The 21,696-nt window shown below is 47.2% G+C and overlaps 1 protein-coding gene across 11 annotated transcripts in view; it reads left to right on the top strand.

Annotated features, from left to right (window-relative positions):
* Positions 1-484: 484 nt before the first annotated feature.
* Positions 485-21,696, top strand: part of LOC144732927 (GATA-binding factor 2-like) — a 66,559-nt gene continuing 45,347 nt past the window's right edge. For 6 of the 11 annotated variants that reach the window (XM_078614605.1, XM_078614601.1, XM_078614599.1 and 3 more), the window contains exon 1: positions 5,861-6,473. The gene's annotated coding sequence lies outside the window, so the exon portion shown is untranslated. Of the gene's footprint in view, positions 743-5,860; positions 6,474-8,229; positions 8,330-21,696 lie in introns of those variants that run through there. The other 5 variants (XM_078614603.1, XM_078614598.1, XM_078614596.1 and 2 more) reach the window with 4 other exon arrangements.

Here is a 21,696-nt window from a genome sequence, read left to right as displayed (position 1 = left end):
ATCAGAGTTATGTTTTTTTTTGCATTATGGCTGCCGGTATTGTGGTCTATTCAAACATGACTCCTTGTAAAAAAAAGTGTCAGTTTTGTTGCCAGATAGAAGGGTAAAAAACCAATTATCATAATTCGCACTACTTATGTATTTATCCAAAAAAAAACTCAGCGAGTCTCAAGGGTATTTTCAGGAGGGCCCTGCATTGCGATGTTTGGCCAATTGCATTAATGAGCTTCTGGTGCACACGTATGCACCAGAAGTACCTGGTAAGATGTGTCAACATCGCCACTGGGGAGACAAAGGCGGCCGGGCGTGGTGCTGGCCACCCACCCCCTCGTGTGCCGTGCAGGCCTTCATAGGTGGTCGCTAACAGTACTTACCCCAAAAGTATGTTCAGGCTATACAGGAGATCTTTGTCTTGTGGTGTGTGAGAGTCGGGTGGACTTGCCCGATGATTGGTACCAGCAGTGTCAACATCGGCCTCTCATGGAGGAGGTTCATGAAGGACGCTACTGGGCAGTTGGAGGCAGTCGCCCACAACAACGATCGGAGCGTCGGGCCGATAAAATACAGCAAGTTGGCACAGCGGAGAAGATAGGTGGTGTAACTGTCAGTCATCTCAGTCAGTCAATGCATGGCATCTGGATCTTTCCCGTGACCTCCTGCCATCAGCCGTCGACACTTCACGTGACATCGATGTGGACCAAGCGTGGCACAAGCACTGTGGAAACGTCACGTAGCAGCTATGGTTTGTTTGTATTGCACACATTTACGGCTAGCAGTATTGTAGTGGTTAGTGTGTAAGGATTTCCCGCTCAGGGCCAGCATGAGTGACGAATATCTACACGGGGTTTGGGCCTCCCAAAGGTCGACTTAGCTCGCCTTAAAAAGAATACCTGATGTGTCAAACATCAGCGCTGGGGAGACAAAGGCGGCCGGGTGTGGTGTTGGCAACCCACCCCCTCGTGTGCTGAGCACTGGTCAACAGTCTGTAGAAGGCTACACGGGGCATTTTCGTCTTTTTTATGTGCGTGTGTGTATATATACTGTATGTATGTATTTCCGTGTGTAAGGATTTACCGGAGAAACTCGCATGCATGACTCGAGAAGAACGCTCACATTCGGCTCCAGACCTACAGCCGGGTCCCGCGAACCTACTTGCTGTACTCCCATCATAGCGCAATCTATCGTGTGTGACGCAGATGTTGATTAAATACGTTTCTGGGAACCCAGCGATTGCTGCAACGATTTGGGAGATGTTTTGAAACTGCGCGTCTATGCAGCACGGTCATAGTACACGCAAAGACCCCCCGTGTAACCTTAACAGAACTATTGGGGCAAGTGCTGTTAGTGAGCACATATGAAGGATGGAACGGCACACAACGGGGCGGGTAGCCAGCACCACGCCCAGCCGCCTTTGTCTCTCGAGTGGCAATGTTTACACATCGTACCAGGTACTAATTCGAGGTTGAGTCTACCTAGGGGAGGCCCAGGACCGATTCAGATAATCGTTACTGGTGTTGGTAGCCGTGAGCGGGAATCGAACTCGGGTGGCCAGGTTCATAACGCAGAGCGCTAATCGCTAAACTTACTACTCCCCACACATGCACCTATAAACAAAGATCCCCTGTGTAGCCTTTAACATACTGTCAAGGCAAATGCTGTTAGCGAGCACCTAATGAAGTCCGGCATGGCACACGAGGGGGTGGGTGGCCAACATCACACACAGACACGAGAACGGTGATCCGAGCAGAAGGAAGGAAGCGATGGCAATGGCCGTGATGCTGACCTTTTTTTACTTTTTTATCTACTCGAGATAATTGCACGCAATCTTCGCGATAAGATTCAGGAACGCGTGGTGGTTGTGAGCACTGGGGCGTGTGTATCGCAAACGGACGAGCGTGACTGAGTGGCTGATGTCAATTCCAATGATGTTCTAGAAGGGCTGGAGAGCTGAGCGACTGATATAAATTATACAAAGACAAATATCCTCCCGTATAGCCTTAACAGACTGTTGGGGCAAGTGGTATTAGCGAGCATCTATGGAGGCTGGAGAGGCACACGAGGTGGTGGGTGGCCAGCCCCAAGCTCGACCGCCTTTGTCTCCCGAGTGGCGATGTTCACACACTGCACCAGGAACTCATTTGAGCTTAAGTAGACCCTAGGGCAAGCCCAGGACCGGTTCAGATAATCGTCACTGGTGTTGGTAGCCGTGAACGGGAATCGAACTTGAGTTGCCGGGTTCGTAGCGCAGCCCACTAACCACTACACGATCGCTCCCTACACACACATACATCCACACATACAGACACACAAATATATACGCAATGTGCGTACAATCTGGCGTGTTTTCCCTCCTTTGGTTGCTGCTCCGTAATTAGCTTTGACCAGCGGTCATCATCCCTTCCAGCGACGTGTCATGTGCCCATGCCCACTTCCTGTTCTTAAACGGTCGAGATGATGTCTTTCACATGCGCGGAGTGCTGCAGATTCTGATGATGTTCTAGAAGGATAGGAACTGTGACATTTCATCACTTATAGATAGAAAAATCCGATCACACAAATTTTACAAATTTGGGCCAATATATGTATGTGTAGCCCAATCAGTGTGGTTAAAGCAGACATGATTCCTTGCAAATGGTTTATATTTGGTGTTTAAACATCTTACACCTGTTTTATTTCCAGAAAAGGTAAAACTTATTCTTATTCTTTCATATATATGTATATTTGTTTCAATCATATTTTGCTGAATACGTGCCCGAAGCGCAAAGCGGCCAGCACCAAACAACACCATTGAAGGTGTCATAGATAAGAGTTTATGCATTTCGTGAGTTGACCAAGTGTATTACTGTTATCATGAGAACTTGGGAAAAAAGAGACGATGGGAAGGAATTCCAAAAAATTGAGCAGTGTGAGGGAAGAAGGCAGAAAGAAAAGTTTGGGCAGGCGTGTCCCTAGGGTATGGCGAATCGGGACGACCGCCCGGGGCCCCGCGCTTTAGGGGGCCCCCTCGCTTTAGGGGGGGGGGGGTGGAACGCTTCGACATCACGATGTTAGATGTAAAACTTGCGGTTTAATTTGAAGGCGTCGGGGGACCCACACGGTTTGAGATGCTCCGAGCCCCGCACCCCCATATGGACGGCCTTGAGTGTGGGTTAGTCGGTGAGTGAGTGGGTGAGTAAGCGAGTGGGAGAGTGAGTGAGTGGTTGAGTGAGTGAGTGTGTGGGCGAGTGTGTGGGTGAATGGTATAATAAGTTGGTGAGTAGGTGAGTGTGATTTGCAGTGGGTGTGTAAGTAAGTTAGTTGTGTTAGCCTGCATTGTGGTGGTTGTACACTGTGGATGAGACGAAACGGTGTCGGGTAGACCGAGTCCTCAACATGGGTGGAGGAATTAATGAGTAAAGTTCGTGGAAACAGTCACCGTTGATAATAGAGATAACAGAACAAGGAGGCGAATCGCCGCCGGTGAGTGAGCGAGTGACTGGAATTAATTAGTGAGTTACTAGATCATCACTCTAAATGCAATCAAATGCAGTGAGATAGAGACTGTTGATCCAGCCCAAGTATGACAACACTATTCCGATTCTATCCGATTGAATGACGTGTTGTTTACCATGTTAAGGCTGTGTGTTATGCAGTGAGGTGATGTTTGGAATCATATATCTTCAGGTGACCGATTGAGCAGGAATATCCAGGAAACGCAAACAACCTACAGGCATAAACACGAAATCGCGGGCACATTCACTAACTCACCCACTCGCTCAACAACTCACCTACTCGCACAGTAAAAAACCCACACACTCACGCAATCACCAAATCGCACAGACTCACCGATGAATAACACTCCCTAACTCACGCACTCACCCATAAGTACACACACTCGCGAAATCATCCACACACAAATTCAAACGGTCACGAATTATCTCGCACACACACCGCTCTCTCAATAACCAACACACTGACACACTTACTCACAAACACTCGCCAACCGAGAAACCAAACTTAATAACCCACTCACCGCAAACCCGCACCCTCACTCATTCACTGACCCACACTCTCGTTAAATCACCCATGCACCCATACACCCCCTAACACTCACAAGGGATCCCTCGCATAGCCTACGCAGGTTATTGGGGCAAGTGCTGTTGAGGGCGGCACGGCGCACGAGAGGGTGGTGTGGCCGAAAAAAACACCCCTTCCCGGCCGCCGTTGTCTTCCCAGTGCTGATCTAAGCACACCGCAAAACAAAAGACAAAGACCCGCCGCGGTGTAGCCTTCAACGCTATGTTGGGGCAAGAGTTGTTAGCGAGCTCCTATAAGGGGGTGTTCGGCACACGACGGGGTGGGTGGCCAACACCACACCCGGCCGCCTTTGTATTTCCAGAACTCATGTTTTTACACACTGCACAAGGTACTCATTTAAGGCTGAGTCGACCCCGAGGACGCCCCACAGGACCGCTTCAAATACAGTGATCGCCACTCTTATTGGTTGTGAGCAGGAATCTAACTCGGCATCTTAGCTGAGTCCGTAGCGCAACCACCGCTTCCCACGCCCCCGTTCTCCACGGCGCTTGTGCCAGGCTCGGTGCACCTTGAGGCCACCGCAACAAAGACAAATATCCCCTGGATAGCCTGAACAGACTGTTGGGGCAAGTGCTGTTAGCGAACACCTATGAAGGCCAGCACGGCACACGAAGGGGTGGGTGGCCAGCACCACGCCCGACCGCCTTTGTCTCCCCAGTGGCGATGTTTACACACCGCACCAAGTACTCATTTGAGGTTGAGTCGACCTAGGGGAGGCCCAGGACCTGTTCAGACAATCGTCACTGGTGTTGGTGGCCGTGAGTGGGAATCGAAACCGGGTGGCCAGGTTCGTAGCATAGCGCGCTAACCGTTGCACTACCGCTCCCAACACAACATTCGCCACTAAGTGGCGGTGACGTCACCATGACGCTTGTGCCAGGCTATGTGCACCTTGAGGCCACGTGAAGTGTCGAACGCCCGCTAGCAGGTCACAGAGCAGACCAGGTGCCACGGGTTGACTGACTGAGATGACTGGCTGATGCACCACCTGTGCCCCCTACTGTGCCAACTTGCTGTGCTTTAGCCACCCGGCGCTCCGCTCGTTGTTGTGAGCGTCGCTCCTCCGCCTTCCGTTGTTGTTGAAGGGCGACTGCCTCCAATTGCCCAGTAGCAGCGTCCTTCACGAGCCTCCTCCACAGAGGCCGATCTTGACACCGCTGGTACCAGTCATCGGCAAGTCCACTCAGCTCCACATCCTCCTGTATCACGTCACTCAATCTCTTCTCCAGCCCGTGCCGCGCCCGTTTAGCCCCCTCTATCCGGCCGAACAAAAGCTGTTTAGGCATGCGGCGGCTGGGCATGCGGGCTACATGACCCAGCCACGCAGCCTTGCCTGCCGGAGGAGCTCACCGATGGGACTCTGTCCAGATCTTTCGGCTCCGGTTTAACAGCAGAGGTCTCACTCCGAATCAGTCGAGCGGCATTATCTTTTCATCGGTTGCGTAACGCTGTGTGGAAGCTACCTGGTCTGTCCCTCCGCACGAAGCTTCGGGTCTTCTCGGCCACAGTTATTCCCTCCCTTACTCTTTGGTTCTTTTGGTAAAGTCACGTAGGTATAAAATAAAATACACACAGGCATGTGGAGAGGAATTGGTCAAATTAAGGGGGGTGGGGGGATTGGGGGGGGGGTTGGAGGTGAGACAGGGGTGAGGGGGGGGCTGTGGGAGGGGCTAGCTTGCTGCTGACCCCGCCCCCTACGGAGCCCTGACAACGCGATTGGCCAGTCACCGCGGAGGGGCGTGGCTTACAGGCAGAGTTGCTGAACAGCTGATGGCGATATTTGGAGGAGGTGGGTTGTGGTGGTGTCTGAAGAGTTGACCAGTCCAGTTTGCGCACCACCACAACCGACGTTGGCTTCACGCGCGTGATCGTCGTTTAACCGACCCTGTGGGAGGAATTGGTAGTGGAGGGATTGCAGGGATTTATCCCGTGTCTGAGTGCACGTGCGTGCGTGTGTCTGCGTGTGTGTCGCACGCGTGGACTACTATTTCTGCTGTTAGGGTGAAGAGAGACAGAGGGTGTTGTTATGTCCGTCTGCGATACGTGTAAGTGATTCTTATTGCTGATGTTGTTGTTGTGACGTGGCTTGTGTGGTATAGCATTTGCAGCGCGATTGACAAACAGTGGAATATTAAACGGACTAACAAAAGGACGGAACAGACGGGTCGAAAGACTGACATACATAGAGACGGACAGGCAGACGGACAAACGGAAAGGAAGACGACAGCCCCGAAGACACAGGCAGACGGGAGGAATAAAAAAACAACTCTAACGGAGGTACGGACCGACTTGGCGAACGTGCGGACCGTGTACACATTACGGGCCAGAAGTCCGTCGCCATCTCGTCCGCTTGCTCCAGTGTGGACAACGGTTCGAGCTTGGACCTTGATGTGAAGGTAGGAGACAGTCATCTTGCGAGAGCTCACAGTCATGCACACGCGTCTGTGCACGCTACGTGTGTGTAGAAGGATCAAGGCGATCGGTCGCGGTGTCAGCCACACCGCCTTTTCAGTCCTTCGTCAGTGTTCACTGACAGTGCTTGCCGCAAAAGCGCATGGAGGCTATACGGGGGTTATGTTACTTGTATAATGCGTACGTATGTGTGCCGTTTTACGTGTATATACTATGGGTATGTGTTCCACACCGGGTGTGTGCGACGACTACGTGTGTATGCGTACTATGTGTGTGTGTATGTACACTTTTGGGAGCGGTGGCGCAGTGGTGAGGGCGCCGCGCTACGAACCCATAGACCCGAGTTCGATCCATGCGATCTCCGGCCTTCACAGATGCTCGTTAACAACACTTGCCCCAAAAGGCTGATAAGGCGATGTCTTTGTACGCGTGTGTGTGTGCGTGTGTGTTGTAGCGTGTGCGTGTGTGCGTATGCGTGTGTGCGTGTGTGTGTTGTAGCGTATGTGTGTGCGTGTGTGTTGTAGCGTGTGTGTGCGTGTGTGTGTGCGTGTGTTGTCGCGTTGAGCGCACTGCGGTACAACACCCAGCAACCCAAGTTCGATTCCCGCTCACGGCTAACATCAGTCACGAATATCTGAACTGCTCCTCGGCGTCCCCTTGGTCGACTCAGCCTCAAATGAGTACCTGGTGCGATGGCTAAATATCAGCACTGGGGAGACAAAGGTGGTCGGGTGTGGTGCGAGTCACCACCATCCGCTACTCGCTCACAGAACCTTGCCCCAACAGTCTGTTAAAACCTAAACGGTGGCGAATCTTTGTATTTCCGTGTGTTTGTGCGTCTGTTTGTGCATGTCAAATATTGTTTTTATGTGTGTATTGGCATTCTTCATGTACGTATGTCTGCGTTCAACCTATGTACGTGGGTGTGTACATATGTGTGTACGTGAGGGTACACACATATGTGTGTACGTGAGGGTAAGTGTATGGGACGTCACCGCCACCTGAGTGGCGAACGACGGCTGTGTAGTTGTGTATGTTTTTGTAATAGGTGTTGTAGTTGTGTATGTTTTGTAATAGGTGTTGTAGTTGTATGTTTTTGTAATAGATGTTGTATGTTTTTGTAATAGGTGTTGTAGTTGTATGTTTTTGTAATAGGTGTTTTCGAACAACACTTGCCCCAAAAGTCTTTACGTGATGTCAGACTTTAATCCGTAAAGGCGACTTGTGTTTTTTTACTCGATAACACTTGCGTTGCCTTAAAAGTAAAACATAAAATCGGCGACGTTTCAGACAACGGACCTTCTTCATAGGACGTGAATTGAAAGTTCGCTGGATAAGAACAGTTGGAGTCCGAATGTTAGAACCGTGTGGGGTGGTGGCGCAGTGGTTAGCGCATTGCGCTAAGAACCCAGCCACCCCGAGTTTGATTGCCGTTCAATATTAGCACACATCTCCACGTGTGTGTGTGTACGTGCGTGTCATCCGATAGCGGATAGCGTCAGTGACGATTATATAAACCGGTCCTGAGCCCATTTTAGATTGGCTGTGCATTAGATAAGTACAGTATAGCTGTACCTTGTAAACAGCATTTGGGGAGACAAAGGTGGCCTGACCTCACCACCTCCTCGTGTGCCCACATCGGGCTTCATACGTTTTGGGGATTATCTTTGTCCCGGTCGTTATGTTTGTATGTGAATTATTTTTGTGTATGTGTGTGTGTGTTCTAAATAAATATATCAGAATCTTTATCTGCCATGGAGGAATCCGATGAGCTCAAAGATGCCCCGTAGGGGCGGGTCAACAAGTCGCAAACATTACAGACAAAGGACAGCAGTGCAAGGTGAGAAAAGGGAAGTCGTGTGCGTGTGTGTTGCTTTGAGTCTGCGTGTATGCGTAGGCAATGTGTCCGTGTGAATATTCATATCTGTATATATATGTGTGTACTGCTATGCGTATGTCTACGAGGATCGATGTATCTGGTGTGTATTTGTAGGTATTATGCATAAACAAAAATGTTAAACACAGTTGTTGAGCACAGACCCTATTGGCCCAAAACGTCTCGCGGCCAGGAACAAGCAGCACTGTCAAAATTGTAACGGATGAGCGTAACGCGTTTTGTTCAACCGAGAAATGTGATGTGTAAAGGGAGTCCAGGCGATGTTGTGCGTTTATGTTTCTGTGTACATCTGTGCACGTGGGGAGTGGTAGTGTAGCAGTTAGCGCGCTGCGCCACGATCCCAGGCGACGCGATTATTTGAACCGATCCTGGGCCTCTCCAAGGTCGACTCAGCCTCAAATGAGTGCCTGGTGTGGTGTGTAAATATCGTTCACAGCACTTGCCCCGACAATCTATTATGTCTATACGGGATATCTTTGTATTGTATATCCATACGTATCCGAGTATATGTGTGAATGTGTATGTAAATGTGTGTATTTGAATACCTTTGCTTTATAATGTATGTTTGTATGTATCGCTGTGTTTATGTATAGATGTGTCTATATGGAGCGGTGTCACGCTACAAACCAGGCGACCTGGTCACAATTCGCGACTACGGCCAAGATCAGTAGCGAGTGATAATCAGAGACTTCCCCTAGGTAGACTCAGCCTTAAGCGAGTACCCGGCGTAGTGTTTGGACATCAGCACCAGGGAGATAAAGGCGGCCGGGCATGGTAGCACTCGTGTGCCGATCCGGCCTTAATATATTCTCGCTAAAAGCACTTACCCCTACAGCCTGTTGAGCCTCCACGGGTTATTTCTATCCGTGTGTGAGTATATGTCTGTATTTATGTTTAAGTGCTCTCCATCCGTGTGTGCGTGTACACGTGTGCATGTGTGTATGTGGATCGGCGTCACGTATAAAGCGATCTCTTATCACTGAGTGGACCAAGTAATTCGCCTCTCGTCGAGTGTAACGCCAAAGCCGATAGAAAGCCGGGAAAAGTCACTTGACTCGCCTGTTCCAGGTGACAGCCATTCAACTAGGCCTCGGCAAGGTAAGGTAAAAGCTAAAAGGTAAAAACAACGAGCCTACCTTTACCCTACCTTTAACCTTACCACAATACAATCACTCTACCCTACCTTTTACCCTTCAGCAGGTAAGGTAAAAAGCAACGAGCCTACCTTTTACCCTACCTTTTACCCTTACCCCATACAAATTACCGATTACATGGTAATTACTAGGGAAGTACACATCAACAAGGTTTATAACGGTAAATGCTAGGTAGAGCGCTTTATTAATATAGAATACTCTCGATGATTCCAATTTTACACGTTTTCTATTAACTCTGTCTGTTGTTGTTGTCGTCGTTGTTGTCGTCATTGTTGTCGTTGTATCCTCAAATCTTGCAACTCCATTTTTACCCACTTCCTAATGTGGTATCGACTGAAAACTTCGTATACTTATATCATACTGATGACAATACTATATTCTATCATTAAACAATTATATATTTCTTAACATTCTTTTGTATATGTTATGTGTCGGCTTGGGTCTAATTGTCGACGCTCAACTGGCATTGGCTGTAAATCACCACGGCCCCTTACGTTGTGGCAAGCCTCGGGGCTACTTCCTGGAGTCGTGGAGTTCTGCCATTACTCGTACATTTAATAAAAGCGTGTTTAAAAAAAATTATATTACTTATTAAATCGAGGCCACGGACTGCGCCACAGAGCTTCTAGCGGTTAACAAGGTACCGTATTTACCGGGTAATACTGCGCGCTACCTTTACCCTACCGGGTAATTCTTCCGAGCTACCTTTACCCTACCCTTTACCTTACCCCTTGGCATGTCGACACCTTTACCCTTTACCTTTACCCTTTTACCCAGTAAAAAGGGTAAATTACCTTACCTTGCGAGGCCTACACTCAACCCTGACTGCTGCTTGCTGCCTCCTGTGTAGAGTTTGTAACGCGATGCTGCGTGGACAGTGTACGGCTGTAAATTCTGTTTGCGAATTTTTTTTGGCGAATTCCGAAAAGTTCGGGGAAATAAATGGTTTTCGAAACTGTCCTTAAGCATAAATGCTGCTGTCTAAATCATTAGAATTTGCATTTATCGATAGCTTTCATAATGTGTATATAATAATGCATATCTGTGGTGTGTATGATGTGTGTGTGTTATGTACGCGTGTATTATGTGTGTCTCGTTCGGACCAGCATGGTGAAGTATGGTCCAATGACCGTCATCCAGCAGTGGGTTCACGAAAAGAGCCGTACATGTACACGTAAATTATGTGTTTTTACATCTGTTTTCTTTTGTCTCCGTGTGTATGTATGTGCGTGCGTGCGTGCGAGTACTGGCCACCCACCCCCTCGTGTGTGCCGTGCCGGCTTTCAACAGCACTTGCCCCGACAGCCTGTTAAGGCTATACGGGGGATCTTTGTTGTGTCAGAGAATTGCGTTACGAACCCGGCGACCCGAGTTCGATTCCCACTCACGGCCACCAACACACAGTGACGATTATTGAATCGCTCCTGGGCCTCCCCTAGGTCGGCTCAGATTCAAATGAGTACTTGGTGCGATGGATAAACATTGCCACTGGGGAGACAAAGGCGGGCGGGCGTGATACTGGCCACCCACCTTCTCGTGTGTTGCGCCAGCCTTCATAGGTGCTCGCTAACAGCACTTGCCCTAAAAATTTTGTCGCGGCAAGACGGGAGATCTTTGTCTTTGTCAGCGCAGTGCGCTCCGAGCCCGGACGACGGCTGACATCAGGGGCGAGTCATTTACCTCCTCCCCTAGGTCGTCTCAGCCTTAAAGGGGCGCACCCACCTGTACATGATGTATACTACACTACGTGCGTGCGACCAAAACGTACGCATCTTTGTATTATTTTTGAACGTAAAATAATACTTGTGCACGTTTATTTGTGTACTTAATTAAACGCTGGTAAGTTTATTCGCATGCACGTGCTTTAATAACGACAGCAATAGTGTATAATACAATCGTAGTTATTCAGCATCGGCCCTGTTCAATCCACTGCTGGATGAAGCCAGCCCCCCACTCTCAAAGCCACCCCGCGGTGTAACGTTCCACCCCGGACACGAGCTGATCTCATCGCTCCATCTCCCCGGTGGACGGGCCACGCTCTCCCGGACGCCTTTCAATCCTTGGCTGCCGCTCCATCACCGCGTCTGTGCCCCGCCGTGCGACACTCGGATGTGTTCCTTAACATTCTAAGCCGATTACGAAATAGTGTAGCGTAAACACAAAAGTATAACCGTGTACGAGTATTGTATTCGACTTGCTAAACTGAAGATGCATCGTGTTTTAGCTAACGTGTATAGTCTGTCGTACGTTGGTTTATTTACGCGATGATAACCTGCATCATTCTCCCAGTGAACTTCGACAAACGCCAATGCCGAGTCGTTTGTATGCGCTGCATGTTGAACTTCTTTCGCACCGTATGTTGCCAACCGTGAGAATACAAGGTTCCGGAGGAAGGACAACAATGTGTGTAGTAATGTAGCAATCTTGATTTGAAGATTTCGTGACTGCAGGAATCCATACATTTTGGTTCTTTCGGTAAAGTCACGTAGGTACGACCGCTTGTGTTGCGATCGAAACGTCGTGATATACTATTTTTTGTTATATTTTATTTTTCTACCTACGTGACTTTATCGAAAGAACCAAAGAGTGCAATATAGCAATGTGTATGCATTTATATTTTACAAATACTATATACAGTATATATCAATTATTACAAGTACAATTATGATCACATTCAATGAAAGTTTAATTTATATAGCGTATAAATGTGTCAAACAGCACGCGTATTTAACTTGCCGAGAGAACGCCGAGAGAACGCACCTCCGATTAGTACGGTTGGCTACGTACGGTGCGAAAGAAATTCAACAGTATCGCTACGTCGCTTGTTCACCCAGCAGCAGAGCCTCGTGACTCTCTTTCAGGAGAGTCCTGTCAGGTTTTCGTAGTAGGGGAAGGGGGGGGGGCAATTGTTCCTACGCTCTGTAGATTCCAATTAAGTTTCTTCTTCAAATTTAAACCATGACGCCGGCCCACGATGGCTTACTCCTCCCGGGAATCGTTAACGTCCATCCACTGTGAGTGAAGCAGACGGCGCGTAGATTTTTTTTTTGTTACCGAACAACACATAAGCAGTATTAAATATATAATTATATACTTATTTACAAATCTGTATATTTTTTTTTTGACCAGGTAAGGCCCCACTGAGCTACGCAGCACTTTTTCAGAAGCCACCTGGCCATCACAAATGATCGTTCAACGTCGTGGCTCATTGTGTGGAAATTTATAGTGGCTGCCAGATACTCTAAACGCGTGATGTTGATTCTAAATTTGGAGTGAAAACCCCGGAGGACCCGGAGCGAACTCACGACATCCTGTATACCAGGCGAGGTCGTTCCCAGCTCAGGGCGGCCACCCTAAATCGAACTGCGAACCTCTGCAACGAGTGGCGAGCACTCCACTAACCCCGACCCGCGACCACTCCCAACATCACCGGGCCATATGTAGTTATATCCTCTGCTGACGAGACACAGGTTGTCGAAACAGGTCCAGAGTTTTGCTTGTCTTGAATCAATGGAGCTGAAATTGTGCTCTCCCGGAAGGCCGTGCGGCTATCTATATATTATGTAGAGAGACGGTTATGTGGATACACTTTTATTATGTACTTTGTTATATATATATTCCCCACAACGACGCCAATGGTTATTTTGAGTCATACATTCATATGAAGACCCACAAGCTTTCTATAGACACACCCATTGACTTCGCATACAGTGCAATGTGAATTCGACAGACACTGCATGGGACCGCATCACAAGCCACTGCATGGAAACAGTGGAGGTGTTTGTAGAGAGAGGCAGTCGGTCATAGGCAGAGAAGCAGAGCCTGACTTTAATAAAGCAGGGGTCTCTATGTGTGTCTATGGGTCTCTATGTGAGTCTTTGTGTCTCTATGCGAGTCTAGGAGACTCGATACAGTTGCTAGTTTCTCTGTGAGTCTATGGGTCTCTATGTGAGTCTGTGGGTCTCTATGCGAGTTACTGGTCTCTATGTGAATATATGGGTCTCTATGCGAGTTACTGGTCTCTATGCGAGTCTGTGGGTCTCTATGTGAGTCTATGGTCTCTATGTGAGTCTGTGGGTCTCTATGCGAGTTACTGGTCTTTATGCGAGTCTGTGGGTCTCTATGTGAGTCTATGGGTCTCTATGTGAGTCTATGGGTCTCTATGTGAGTCTATGGTCTCTATGTGAGTATATGGGTCTCTATGTGAGTCTATAGTCTCTATGCGAGTCTATGGGTCTCTATGTGAGTCTATGGGTCTATATACGAGTTACTGGTCTTTATGTGAGTCTGTGGGTCTATATGTGAGTCTATGGGTCTCTATGTGAGTCTATTGATCTCTGTGCGAGTTACTGGTCTTTATGTGAGTCTGTGGGTCTCTATGTGAGTCTATGGCTCTCTATGTGAGTCTATGGGTCTCTGTGCGAGTTACTGGGCTCTAGTGAGTCTATGGGTCCCTATGCGAGTTGCTCGTCTTTATGTGAGTCTGTGGGTCTCTATGTGGGTCTGTGGGTCTCTGTGCGAGTTACTGGTCTTTATGTGAGTCTGTGGGTCTCTGTGCGAGTTACTGGTCTTTATGTGAGTCTGTGGGTCTCTCTGTGAGTATATGGGTCCCTATGCGAGTTTAAGGGTCTCTATATTAGTCTGTGGGTCCCTATGCGAGTCTATGGGTCTCTATGCGGGTGACTGGGCTCTATGTGAGTCTGTGGGTCTGTGTGAGTCTGTGGGTCTCTGGACGAGTTACTGGTCTTTATGTGAGTCTATGGGTCTTTATGTGAGTCTATGGGTCTCTATGCGAGTCTATGGTCTCTATGTGAGTCTGTGGGTCTCTATGCGAGTTACTGGTCTTTATGTGAGTCTATGGTCTCTATGCGAGTCTATGGGTCTTTATATGAGTCTATGGGTCTCTATGCGAGTCTATGGGTCTTTGTGCGAGTTACTGGTCTTTATGTGAGTTTATGGGTCTCTATGCGAGTCTATGGGTCTCTTTCCGAGTCTATGGTCTCTATGTGAGTCTGTGGGTCTCTATGCGAGTTACTGGTCTTTATGTGAGTCTATGGGTCTCCATGCGAGTCTATGGGTCTTTATGTGAGTCTATGGGTCTCTATGCGAGTCTATGGGTCTCTATGTGAGTCTTTGGTCTCTATGTGAGTCTGTGGGTCTCTATATGAGTCTGTGGGTCTCTATATGAGTCTTTGGGTCTCTATATGAGTCTATGGGTCTCTATGCGGGTTACTGGGCTCTATATGAGTATATGGGTCTCTGTGCGAGTTACTGGTCTTTATGTGAGTCTATGGGTCTCTATGCGAGTCTATGGGTCTCTATATGAGTCTATGGGTCTCTATGCGAGTCTATGGGTCTCTAGGCGAGGCTATGGGTCTCTATGTGAGTATTTGGGTCTCTGTGTGAGTCTGTGGGTCTCTGTGCGAGTTACTGGTCTTTATGTGAGTTTATGGGTCTCTATGCGAGTCTATGGGTCTCTATGTGAGTCTTTGGTCTCTATGTGAGTCTGTGGGTCTCTATATGAGTCTGTGGGTCTCTATATGAGTCTTTGGGTCTCTATATGAGTCTATGGGTCTCTATGCGGGTTACTGGGCTCTATATGAGTCTATGGGTCTCTGTGCGAGTTACTGGTCTTTATGTGAGTCTATGGGTCTCTATGCGAGTCTATGGGTCTCTATATGAGTCTATGGGTCTCTATGCGAGTCTATGGGTCTCTATGCGAGGCTATGGGTCTCTATGTGAGTCTTTGGGTCTCTGTGTGAGTCTGTGGGTCTCTATGCGAGTCTATGGGTCTCTATGTGAGTCTATGGGTTTCTATGCGAGTCTATGGGTCTCTAAATGAGTCTATGGGTCTCTATGCGATTCTATGGGTCTCTATGTGAGTCTTTGGGTCTCTGTGTGAGTCTATGGGTCTCTATGCGAGTCTATGGGTCTCTATGTGAGTCTATGGGTCTCTATATGAGTCTATGGGTCTCTATGTGAGTCTTTGGGTCTCTGTGTGAGTCTATGGGTCTCTATGCGAGTTTATGGGTCTCTATGTGAGTCTTTGGGTCTCTATATGAGTCTATGGGTCTATATACGAGTTACTGGTCTTTATGTGAGTCTGTGGGTATATATGTGAGTCTATGGATCTCTATGTGAGTCTATGGGTCTCTGTGCGAGTTACTGGGCTGTAGTGAGTCTATGGGTCCCTATGTGAGTTGCTGGTCTTTATGTGAGTCTGTGGGTCTTTATGTGAGTCTGTGGGTCTCTGTGCGAGTTACTGGTCTTTATGTGAGTCTGTGTGTCTCTCTGTGAGTCTATGGGTCCCTTTGCGAGTCTAAGGGTCTCTATATTAGTCTGTGGCTCCCTATGCGAGTCTATGGGTCTCTATGCGGGTTACTGGGCTCTATGTGAGTCTGTGGGTCTGTGTGAGTCTGTGGGTCTCTGTGCAAGTTACTGGTCTTTATGTGAGTCTATGGGTCTTTATGCGAGTCTATGGGTCTCTATGCGAGTCTATGGTCTCTATGTGAGTCTGTGGGTCTCTATGCGAGTTACTGGTCTTTATATGAGTCTATGGTCTCTATGCGAGTCTATGGGTCTTTATATGAGTCTATGGGTTTCTATGCGAGTCTATGGGTCTTTGTGCGAGTTACTGGTCTTTATGTGAGTTTATGGGTCTCTATGCGAGTCTATGGGTCTCTATCCGAGTCTATGGTCTCTATGTGAGTCTGTGGGTCTCTTTGCGAGTTACTGGTCTTTATGTGAGTCTATGGGTCTCTATGCGAGTCTATGGGTCTTTATGTGGGTCTATGGGTCTCTATGCGAGTCTATGGGTCTCTATATGAGTCTATGGGTCTCTATGCGAGTCTATGGGTCTCTATGCGAGGCTATGGGTCTATATGTGAGTCTTTGGGTCTCTGTGTGAGTCTATGGGTCTCTATGCGAGTCTATGGGTCTCTATGTGAGTCTATGGGTTTCTATGCGAGTCTATGGGTCTCTATATGAGTCTATGGGTCTCTATGCGATTCTATGGGTCTTTATGTGAGTCTTTGGTTCTCTGTGTGAGTCTATGGGTCTCTATGCGAGTCTATGGGTCTCTGTGTGAGTTTATGGGTCTCTATGCGAGTCTATGGGTCTCTATGCGAGTCTTTGGGTCTCTATATGAGTCAATGGGTCTCTATGCGAGTCTATGGGTCTCTAGGCGGGTTACTGTGCTCTATGTGCGCGTATGGCTCTCTGCAATCGGCGACGTTACGGGCAATGGCCCTTCGCAGCACATAGATGACACAGGGAGGTTATTATTAATGTCATGTAGCGTTCACGACCCATTGAAAAAGGCATATTATATTTACTTGAAGGCAGTGTTATTGACGAATGTGTTTAGTATTTGTCATTGTGTGCATGCCCTGCATCACACACATTCATTATTACATTGTACCGTGTTCTTCTGTTTATAAGACGCCCGGATTATAAGACGCACCCCCACACTCGTGCCCGGTGTCAATTAAGTCACGCACACAGACACCTACCGGATTACAATTAAGTCACGCACACAGACACCTACCGGATTATAATTAAGTCACACACACAGACACCTACCGGATTATAATTAAGTCACACACACAGACACCTGCCGTATTATAATTAAGTCATGCACACAGACACCTACCGGATTATAATTAAGTCACACACACAGACACCTGCCGTATTATAATTAAGTCACACACACAGACACCTACCGGATTATAATTAAGTCACACACACAGACACCTACCGTATTATAATTAAGTCACGCACACAGACACCTACCGTATTATAATTAAGTCACGCACACAGACACCTACCGGATTATAATTAAGTCACGCACACAGACACCTACCAGATTATAATTAAGTCACGCACACAGACACCTGCCGGATTACAATTAAGTCACGCACAGACACCTGCCGGATTACAATTAAGTCACGCACACAGACACCTACCGGATTATAATTAAGTCACGCACACAGACACCTGCCGGATTATAATTAAGTCACGCACACAGACACCTACCAAATTATAATTAAGTCACGCACACAGACACCTGCCGGATTATAATTAAGTCACACAAACAGACAACTGCCGGATTACAATTAAGTCACGCACACAGACACCTACCGGATTACAATTAAGTCACGCACACAGACACCTACCGGATTATAATTAAGTCACACACACAGACACCTACCGGATTATAATTAAGTCACACACACAGACACCTGCCGTATTATAATTAAGTCACGCACACAGACACCTACCGGATTATAATTAAGTCACACACACAGACACCTGCCGTATTATAATTAAGTCACACACACAGACACCTACCGGATTATAATTAAGTAACGCACACAGACACCTGCCGGATTACAATTAAGTCACGCACACAGACACCTACCGGATTACAATTAAGTCACGCACACAGACACCTACCGGATTATAATTAAGTCACACACACAGACACCTACCGGATTATAATTAAGTCACACACACAGACACCTGCCGTATTATAATTAAGTCACGCACACAGACACCTACCGGATTATAATTAAGTCACACACACAGACACCTGCCGTATTATAATTAAGTCACACACACAGACACCTACCGGATTATAATTAAGTCACACACACAGACACCTACCGTATTATAATTAAGTCACGCACACAGACACCTACCGTATTATAATTAAGTCACGCACACAGACACCTACCGGATTATAATTAAGTCACGCACACAGACACCTACCAGATTATAATTAAGTCACGCACACAGACACCTGCCGGATTACAATTAAGTCACGCACACAGACACCTGCCGGATTACAATTAAGTCACGCACACAGACACCTACCGGATTATAATTAAGTCACGCACACAGACACCTGCCGGATTATAATTAAGTCACGCACACACACACCTACCAGATTATAATTAAGTCACGCACACAGACACCTGCCGGATTATAATTAAGTCACACAGACAACTGCCGGATTACAATTAAGTCACGCACACAGACACCTACCGGATTATAATTAAGTCACACAAACAGACACCTGCCGGATTATAATTAAGTCACGCACACAGACACCTGCCGGATTACAATTAAGTCACGCACACAGACACCTGCCGGATTATAATTAAGTCACACACACAGACACCTGCCGGATTATAATTAAGTCACGCACACAGACACCTGCCGGATTATAATTAAGTCACGCACACAGACACCTGCCGGATTACAATTAAGTCATGCACACAGACACCTGCCGGATTATAATTAAGTCACGCACACAGACACCTGCCGGATTACAATTAAGTCATGCACACAGACACCTGCCGGATTACAATTAAGTCACGCACACAGACACCTGTCGGATTATAATTAAGTCAAGCACACAGACACCTACCGGATTATAATTAAGTCACGCACACAGACACCTGCCGGATTACAATTAAGTCACGCACACAGACACCTGCTGGATTATAATTAAGTCACGCACACAGACACCTACCGGATTACAATTAAGTCACGCACACAGACACCTGCTGGATTATAATTAAGTCACGCACACAGACACCTACCAGATTATAATGAAGTCACACACACAGACACCTGCCAGATTACAATTAAGTCACGCACACAGACACCTACCGGATTATAATTAAGTCATGCACACAGACACCTGCCGGATTATAATTAAGTCACGCACACAGACACCTGCCGGATTACAATTAAGTCACGCACACAGACACCTACCAGATTATAATTGAGTCACGCACACAGACACCTACCAGATTATAATTAAGTCACGCACACAGACACCTGCCGAATTATAATTATGTCACGCACACAGACACCTACCAGATTATAATTAAGTCATGCACACAGACACCTGCCGGATTATAATTAAGTCACGCACACAGACACCTGCCGGATTATAATTAAGTCACGCACACAGACACCTGCCGGATTACAATTAAGTCACGCACACAGACACCTGCCGGATTATAATTAAGTCACACACACAGACACCTGCCGGATTATAATTAAGTCACGCACACAGACACCTGCCGGATTATAATTAAGTCACGCACACAGACACCTGCCGGATTACAATTAAGTCATGCACACAGACACCTGCCGGATTATAATTAAGTCACGCACACAGACACCTGCCGGATTACAATTAAGTCATGCACACAGACACCTGCCGGATTACAATTAAGTCACACACACAGACACCTGTCGGATTATAATTAAGTCACGCACACAGACACCTACCGGATTATAATTAAGTCACGCACACAGACACCTACCGGATTACAATTAAGTCACGCACACAGACACCTGCTGGATTATAATTAAGTCACGCACACAGACACCTACCAGATTATAATGAAGTCACACACACAGACACCTGCCGGATTACAATTAAGTCACGCACACAGACACCTACCGGATTATAATTAAGTCATGCACACAGACACCTGCCGGATTATAATTAAGCCACGCACACAGACACCTGCCGGATTACAATTAAGTCACGCACACAGACACCTACCAGATTATAATTGAGTCACGCACACAGACACCTACCAGATTATAATTAAGTCACGCACACAGACACCTGCCGAATTATAATTAAGTCACGCACACAGACACCTACCAGATTATAATTAAGTCATGCACACAGACACCTGCCGGATTATAATTAAGTCACGCACACAGACACCTACCGGATTATAATTAAGTCACGCACACAGACACCTACCAGATTATAATTAAGTCACGCACACAGACACCTTCCGGATTATAATTAAGTCACGCACACAGACACCTACCAGATTATAATTAAGTCACGCACACAGACACCTGCCGGATTATAATTAAGTCACGCACACAGACACCTACCAGATTATAATTAAGTCATGCACACAGACACCTACCAGATTATAATTAAGTCACGCACACAGACACCTGCTGGATTATAATTAAGTCACGCACACAGACACCTACCGGATTATAATTAAGTCACGCACACAGACACCTACCGGATTACAATTAAGTCACGCACACAGACACCTACCAGATTACAATTAAGTCACGCACACAGACACCTGCCGGATTACAATTAAGTCACGCACACAGACACCTACCGGATTACAATTAAGTCACGCACACAGACACCTGGCGGATTACAATTAAGTCATGAACACAGACACCTACCGGATTATAATTAAGTCACGCACACAGACACCTACCAGATTACAATTAAGTCACACACACAGACACCTGCCGGATTACAATTAAGTCACGCACACAGACACCTACCGGATTACAATTAAGTCACGCACACAGACACCTGCCGGATTACAATTAAGTCACACACACAGACACCTACCGGATTATAATTAAGTCACACACACAGACACCTACCGTATTACAATTAAGTCACGCACACAGACACCTACCGGATTACAATTAAGTCACACACACAGACACCTACCGGATTACAATTAAGTCACGCACACAGACACCTACCGGATTATAATTAAGTCACGCACACAGACACCTACCGGATTACAATTAAGTCACGCACACAGACACCTACCGGATTACAATTAAGTCACACACACAGACACCTACCGGATTACAATTAAGTCACACACACAGACACCTACCGGATCATAATTAAGTCACGCACACAGACACCTGCTGGATTATAATTAAGTCACGCACACAGACACCTACCGGATTATAATTAAGTCACGCACACAGACACCTGCCGGATTACAATTAAGTCACGCACACAGACACCTGCCGGATTACAATTAAGTCACGCACACAGACACCTACCGGATTACAATTAAGTCACGCACACAGACACCTACCGGATTATAATTAAGTCACACACACAGACACCTGCCGCATTATAATTAAGTCACGCACACAGACACCTACCGGATTATAATTAAGTCACACACACAGACACCTGCCGTATTATAATTAAGTCACACACACAGACACCTACCGGATTATAATTAAGTCACGCACACAGACACCTGCCGGATTACAATTAAGTCACGCACACAGACACCTACCGGATTATAATTAAGTCACGCACACAGACAC

The sequence above is a fragment of the Lampetra planeri genome, chromosome 44 (assembly GCF_965212315.1).
Source record: "Lampetra planeri chromosome 44, kcLamPlan1.2.h2, whole genome shotgun sequence".
In the NCBI taxonomy this organism is placed as follows: domain Eukaryota; kingdom Metazoa; phylum Chordata; class Hyperoartia; order Petromyzontiformes; family Petromyzontidae; genus Lampetra; species Lampetra planeri.
The sequence above is the reverse complement of the archived record's forward strand: the minus strand, read 5'-3'. Positions and strand labels throughout refer to the sequence as shown.